Genomic DNA, 7,716 nt, shown 5'->3' on the forward strand with positions numbered 1-7,716 from the left:
CTCTGGCTCTGTCGGCATCATTGTCTGACTCCGGTTCAATCATATCAAGCTGAGCACTGCTGCTGACAGTTTCTGACATTTTCAGTGCGTGAGATTGTCCTGTTTTGTTGTTGCTTGAGCTCTTGAAGCTCTGCCCTCTTCTTGAAAGCGGGCAGGAGCAGCAGCTCATTTGCATTTAAAGGGACACACACAAAAACGGTGTGTTTTTGCTCATACCCAAATAGGGGCAAATTTGACAAGCTATAATAAATGATCTGTGGGGGATTTTGAGCTGAAACTTCACAGACACATTCTGGAGACACCAGAGACTTATATTACATCTTGTGAAAAGGGCATTATAGGTCCCCTTTAAGACAGTTGTTTTATATTACAAGTTTTCAGAAACGTTCTGTTTAAATATGCAAATAAGGCATTGTCTAATTAAATATGCACACATTTGCATACATTTCCATAGCATCTAAACATTAAAGCCAGGTTCAAATTCCTGTTACATATTAAAGTTAAAGGTTTTTATGGAGGTGAGATTGCATATCTTTTTTTTATCACTTCATAAATAAGAAAATACTGTCAACAACAACAAAAACACTATATTTGTTACGAATAAAATGTTAAATATATACCAGGCGAATGATATGAACGAACAAACCCCTCTGTGAAATCCTTCTGAGTATAGATAGGAATAAAGCTGTTAAGTTTGTGTATGTAAGTGCTGCTAAAATGGAGATTTGTTTGTATAAATTGATGTGTAAACAGGTTGGTTCAGTGATGTTAAATAATATTTTTGACTTGAATAAAACCATTAATTTAGATGTTACACTGTCAGAAAAAAATGTGGAAAAATTGTACCTTTAGGGGTACAACAGCTTGTCACTGGTGCAGTTCCCTCAAAAGGACAATTCTGTATATTATTTACCCCTAAAAGAGGCATTTTTGTACCTTAGAGTAGTAATATGTAAGGTACTACTATGAACTTTTAAAGGTATATGACATACAAAGTTGTCTTTTAAGGGTACTGCACCAGTCACAAACTGTTGTACCCCTAAAGGTCAACATTTTTTTGCATGAAACGGAAGTTGTGATAGTCTTTTCTTCCCTATTGTGACGTACATCTGAGTGAAACCGCTTCTGGAATGAGAAAAAAAAGTGTAGGCGGGACTTGATTTTGTGCTTGGAATTGATTGGATCGTAGGAAGATGCCAGTTTGCAGTCAGTTGTGGAGAATATTTAGCCTCACCCTCCGCCGAGACGTACGTCATGAGGAGAACAGACGCCGTTTCGACGGGGAGTTTTTGATTACAGATTACTAGGGCATGTGCACAGATAAATCATCTATAATAGACACTGCAACATTCTGTAAAAAACAAGAATTTTGATTTCTAGTTTCACACTCACTTGATTCTATCGAACCCTGGTGCATTTGTGTTCATCTTACGTCAGTGGATTACGAGACATTCATTTGCCGTTCTGATTTCACTCACTCTGCACGATTACACGTTAAATCATCACCATTGTCATCCCCTACATGTGTTGTAAATCTGGTCTGTCAAATGCAGAAATGTGAAATTAGTAAACACATTTAGACCAGTGACCGTAAGCTCTGCTGGATAGGTGGAGAGTTCGCAATTTTGTCATATCATAACATGGACTTGATCAACATCAGTATTTTAGATTGTAGTCAATGTAATATATCAAGTAATGTGAGCTCATCAAAACCTCATGCATAAAATACTTTTAGGATTTCAAGTCAATGCTTGGCGTAAATGTGTTTCTCTACCTTCTTAGTGATACAAAGTGCATTTCACAGGAACTTTCTAGGCATTTAGTAAGCATACATTTCAGAGCTATTTACATATTTATACTCTCTAATGTTTTTCAGACGCGTAATTTACCATTTGGAAGGATGGCATGCTTGTCGTACGCTTCATGAGTATTTGTATCTTAGTGCCAAATGCAAATGGCCAGCAAACAATCTGTTGATGGATTTACGTTTGACAGTTTTATATTTTTGGCCTAAAAATTAAACTAAAAACCATCCAGAACACCTGCATGGCAACACCCTGGCAAAGCGTATAAAAATCTAGTTTTTCTAAGCTTCAGCTTCTTCATTATTGGCAAAGAATCGAATCTTTTCATACTGTTTGTTCAATAGCTCTTGTCTGAATCCCAGCGTCACTGGAAATCTGACTCCGGCATCTGACAGCTAGTTTGATTGTCACTGGACGTTTGACGGACAGCTGGCTTCACCGCTGTATTGATTGGCATCTCTGAGAAGAAAGACTGAGAATGAGAGGTGGCAAAAGATGGAGGTGAAGATTGCATTACCGTGCACCTGCTCCCTCTCTGTGATGTCGCCTCCACCAGCAGCTTTAACCAGATAATTAAAGATAAATAAAACAACGGTTCAATCATTACTATCAGCCTCTCTCTCTCTCTGTTCCTCTATCTTTCTCTTTCACGCTTCAGATAATTTCTTCTTCAGCTGGTGGGTTCTCATTTGCATGCTTATCAGAGTGTTTTGACTATCCAACGGGAGCTGCAGTGCTAAGGTGGGATCATTAATATGTTAATTAGTCCTTTTGACACTTTGCTTAAGCCTGTGTACAATGAGCTCCTCATCCGTGACTTCAGTCACATACGCTGAATGTATGCACACTCCCTAAATCCACTCGCCTCTGTTTTAGGACCAGTATAAAAACGTACATCAACAGGCATCAACTCGTTTGATCAAGAGGACGTTTATAGGCTAATGTTTCAGTCTCATAAAAATATTTGATCATTGATCTAATAGTGTATTGATAATGTATTTGACTGTGTTGAGGAGCAGCTAACTAAAAAGTACAGACACTAGTACGTCAACTAATTATTTCAGTAGAGTGATAATCGCTCCGCTGTTTCAAACAGTACTTTTCCATTAACATTAACAACTGCACTGCAGTTAAAGAGCACCTATAATGCTTTTCTCCATGTTCATCTGTCTTTAGTGTGTAATGTTGCTGTTTGAGCCTGAAAAAGCTCTGCAAAGCTCCAGTTCTTTTCTATATCAGTGTCAGTGTCTCTGAAACGCCTCCATCTTGAGTTTTCTTCACAATATTCCTCATTTAAATAATTCATACGCAGAATAAAGGGGCGGGGCCTGGTTGAGTTAGTTAGTAGTGTGTTGAAACTGGCGGTTATGGTAAGGGGCGGGACATTTCCCAAACACCAATCACAACACACTGCTCCAGCCGACCAATCAGAGCACATTGTGCTTTTCAGAAGGAGGGGCTTCATAGAGACAGGAACTAAACAGGTGTGTTTCCTGTACAATGACGTAACTCGCTGCTGAACCATCATAGTATGATGCATCGTTGTAGAAACTAACTAGCTGTAGTCACGACTGTTTCCTGCACCTCTGTTGTTTGAACCACATTAGTTCAAACATATAGGACTGTTGTTAATGACGTCACGTGCAGGTGGTGGAGTAATAACTTCTGCTAATTAATCAGTTTGAGATCGCGATTAATGTATTTAATGTTATTATACTTAATTTCCATAAACAACAGAAAGCCGTTCATTTTTTAATCATGTTAACATGCAGTATTTGGTGTACACTTTACTCCCATATATATGTGGTTCATTCAGTCAGCAGTTTTCTCCTCATTGTAATTTTTTGGGAAATGCCAAATCATAACGATGGAACATGCGACCATATTTGGCTGATGATGTTTTTGGGAAACACACGCGAGCGTTACTGACAGATTGGGAAGAGAGGAGCTGCAAAAATGGAGAATATAAAATAATGCGTCTTTTGGACATTCAAGTATGAAAACCTATTATAATAGAGTTGAAGGGGCATTGTAACGGAAGGCAATTTTACCAAATTCAGATTTTACAGCAGGGTTAGTAGAAAGAATGCTATTTTTTGATCTAAGATTGTATCTATTGTTTTCTACCAAAGAAGGCAACAATCCTATCACTGCCTACAAGCCAGTGATGCTGTCTATGAATTGAGAGTGGAGGCCAACCTGATAAACTGTACAAACTACAATGATGTGTCGAATACACGGCTTTAGTAACAAAGCGTGAAGCAGAATGGCAGATAGAATCCAGTGAGCATGAAACAGACATGTACAGAATATCTCCATAGTCTATAACAGATAAAACAGTAGCAGCAACAAGTTCCTTTCTTACTTTTAAATTAAAACAAGCCTTATTTCTATAATAAAAACCCAGTTTAACTCTCAGCTTTTTTACCAGGTTATCTACATGGGGTTTAAATGTGAGCTTTTCATCTAATAAAAAACCCAAGTAATTATAACATGACACTCTTTCAATTTTCTGGTCATATAGAGTGATAATTTGAGGCAAATCCTGTACATTGCTGGAGTGAGTGAATAACATAAATTTTGTCTTTTTAGAATTAAGTACCAATTTTAAATTAAGTAGATTTTTTTGTAGAACTATGAAAGCATCCTACAATTTCTTTAATGCCTCATATGGAGATCTAGCAGTACTGTATATGATAGTATCATCCGCGTAGAGATGTGCAGCTGCATCTACATTTGTACAAATATTTATGTAGATTGTAAACAATAAAGGCCCTAATATGAAACCTTGAGGGACTCCAACTATTAGTTCTGCCTCCCCTGACATAATGCCTTCACAAGTGACATGCTGATATCTGCTAGACGGATCATTTTTAACCCATTCAATAACATTATCAGACATCCCAATTTTAGACAGATATTTTACCGTATCAAAAGCTTTTGAGAGATCAATAAATAATGCTGCACAAGATTCTTTACCGTCAATAGCACTAACAATATCATCAACTACCTTTGTGGCTGCTGTGATGGTGCTATACCCTTTCCTGAAACCTGATTGAGAAGGAATAAGAATATTATTTACTGTTAAAAAGTCCTTTAACTGATCACTAACCAATGACTCAAAAATTTTGGCTAATACTGAGAGTTTTGAGATAGGACGATAATTGTCCATAATAATTGGATCCCCATTTTTAAAAAGTGGTGTTACATGCGCTGTCTTCCAAGATCGAGGTATAATGTTTTGTTCCAAAGATAAATTAAAAATATAAGTTATTGGTTCAACAATAATATTAGCCACAAGTTTCAGGAGCCCATCAGGACCAGCTGACTTTTTACAATTTATGTTTCGTAACGCGAATAAAACCTTCTCCCTTGAAATTGGCTCAAAAGTAAAGAGGTTCGAGCCCCAGACATTGGGGTGAAAAAACCCTGGAGATGAAAGATGTTCTTGCTCTGACTTAAACAAAAGAAGTCCGGCAGAGGCAAAGTGATTATTAAAGAAATCCAACTATATCTTTTTTATCTGTAATTTGTACATTATTCACATTTACAATTTTAGGAAGTGCTGAAGTGCTGTTTTGTACTGTTTTCATTGAATTTATAGTTTTCCAAAATTTAGCTGGGTTTTTTAAATTTCTTGCGTCTCATCAAGATAGAACTGTGACTTAACTTTGCATATTTGTGTAGTACATTTATTTCTTAAATATCTAAAATTGACCCAATCATTTTCATGCCCAGATTTCCTTGCCTTTGCCCAGGCCAAATCCCGTTCATACAAAAGAGTGGATAATACATCAGAAAACCAGGGATTATTCCTCCTTCACTTTGAACTTTCTCAAGGGTGCATGTCTATTTAAAATACCCATGAATGAATCTTTAAAATATGACCACACCAATTCAACATCAGGAATTAAACAAACCTTTTTCCAATCAAAATGAAAAATATCATGGATGAAAGCTTGCTGATCGAATCATTTAAAATACCTTTTCTCCACAATTCATGGCACTGCCTTTTTAAGTTTGCAATTTCTAATCATACTAACAGCACAATGGTCACTTATATCATTTGGGAAAATACCTATTTGTGTGCATTTATCTGGGTTATTAAGATCAAATCTATTAAAGTTGAATTTACATTTGGACGGGTGGGAGCATGTATTACTTGAGTTAAATTTACAGAATCACAGTAATCTTTAAAATCCTAAAAACCAATTCCAGTTGAAATCACCAAGCAAAATAATTTCTTTCTGATGTACAATATCTGCAAGTGCAGTTGAAAGTATGGATAAGGCTTTCTTATTAGCTGAAGGGTCTATAACAACAGGCAACAGTTAATCTGGTATTTCGTAACGTTAAATCAATAGCCAGCTTTTTCAAAGCACTTAGGAACAGTCATAGACTCTGTCAAAATGGCATTTAGTTTACAATTTACATATATAACAACACCCCCTCCTTTGCTTTTCCCATCTACACGAAATATATTATAACCATCAGTGGCAATATCATTATCTGAGAGGGTCTTCTTCAACCAAGTTTCTGATATAGCAATAATATCTGCCTTCGTAGACATCGCCCATATTCTAATATAATCGATTTTTGGCATCAAACTACAGACATTCAAATGAACAACTTTCAAACCAGGATGACTTGAAAACTCGGAAGGAACATACAAACATTCAGGTTCAGGACCTGGATTTGATTGAACATTTCCTGCCATGAGTAACATCAATAATATAAGACGACGTTGCCACACATGTTTCGATATCTCATCCTCAGACAAACATTTCAATGAGTCAAATGACTTCACATTAAAAGAACAAAACTTTTCTTTAACCAAAAACAAATAAACTAAAGAGAAATCAACTTTAAGTCCATGTTGAGACAGTTTGTGAAACTCCTGTGTAGGAGTGTATGTGTGCAATGTACATTTTGACGGCGTGTGTGAAGCGACAGATAACGTCCTTGGTGCATTTGGTACATTATCGTTCGTATAACAAGTCTTTAAATCTAAAAGACAAAGACAAAGTGACCATATTACCTGTAATGCACCCATGGCAAACAGACTGTTGGAAGTCCAACCACGGTGAGTCCAAAACAATCGACGCTATAGTCAGCTGGATATTTTGTCCATGAAACCTATACGACAATATGGGAATTGTGTTTGGGCAAGGGATTTTGACTTTCGCCAATTAACGAAGGCCTACTTCGAGGCTGATGTTTGAGCAGGGAAGCTCCCAAATGTAGTACACCAGGCAGGTGAGCAGATATAAAATGCAAAACCGGTTATTTAACAAGACGAAGTAGAGTCGGAATTTCCAGGTTTCTCATGAATGAAGTAATGAAGTCCTACTTCGAGGCTGGCGTTCGAGGAGGGAGACTCACAGCTGTAGCAGATATGAAATGTAGAGCCGGTTTTTGATCAAGTAAAGTAGAGTCGGAGTTTCCAGATTTCCTCATAAATGGACATGTATCATAGCTATAGTCACTCAGCCTTCAGCATTGTTAGTATAAACGGAACATAGGGACAAAACAGGAGAGCAAGAGGACAAAACGAAATGAAACGGGATGAGATGAGGTAGCCCAGACTACAAGCGTGCCGCCATCTTGGAATACAGGAGCTGAAAAACTGGACAGTAGTTTATAGTTCATGTCAGTGGTGTGCGGGGGTGTTTTAAAATGAGGAGGCAAAGTCCTGGATGTTTTTATATATCAAATGTAAATTTATATCCCTGTTTCACAATTTTCCTGGTTAAATAAACATTACATATAAAGAGAGACTAAATACAATCTAATTTGTATTTTTACACTATGTAATGTTCTATTTATTAAAACCAAGTATAAAGTTAGTGTTTTTACGCATTTTTACATTTATTCCAAAATAATAGGCTAACTAAAGGCAGTAACAATTTAA

General features: G+C 36.9%; 1 protein-coding gene across 4 annotated transcripts in view; it reads left to right on the forward strand.

The window, feature by feature from the left end:
• The window catches only part of myt1lb (myelin transcription factor 1-like, b), a 135,584-nt gene that overhangs the window by 54,861 nt on the left and 73,007 nt on the right, over window positions 1-7,716 (forward strand). The gene's annotated exons all lie outside the window — the stretch shown is intronic.

Source organism: Ctenopharyngodon idella, chromosome 17 (assembly GCF_019924925.1).
Source record: "Ctenopharyngodon idella isolate HZGC_01 chromosome 17, HZGC01, whole genome shotgun sequence".
In the NCBI taxonomy this organism is placed as follows: domain Eukaryota; kingdom Metazoa; phylum Chordata; class Actinopteri; order Cypriniformes; family Xenocyprididae; genus Ctenopharyngodon; species Ctenopharyngodon idella.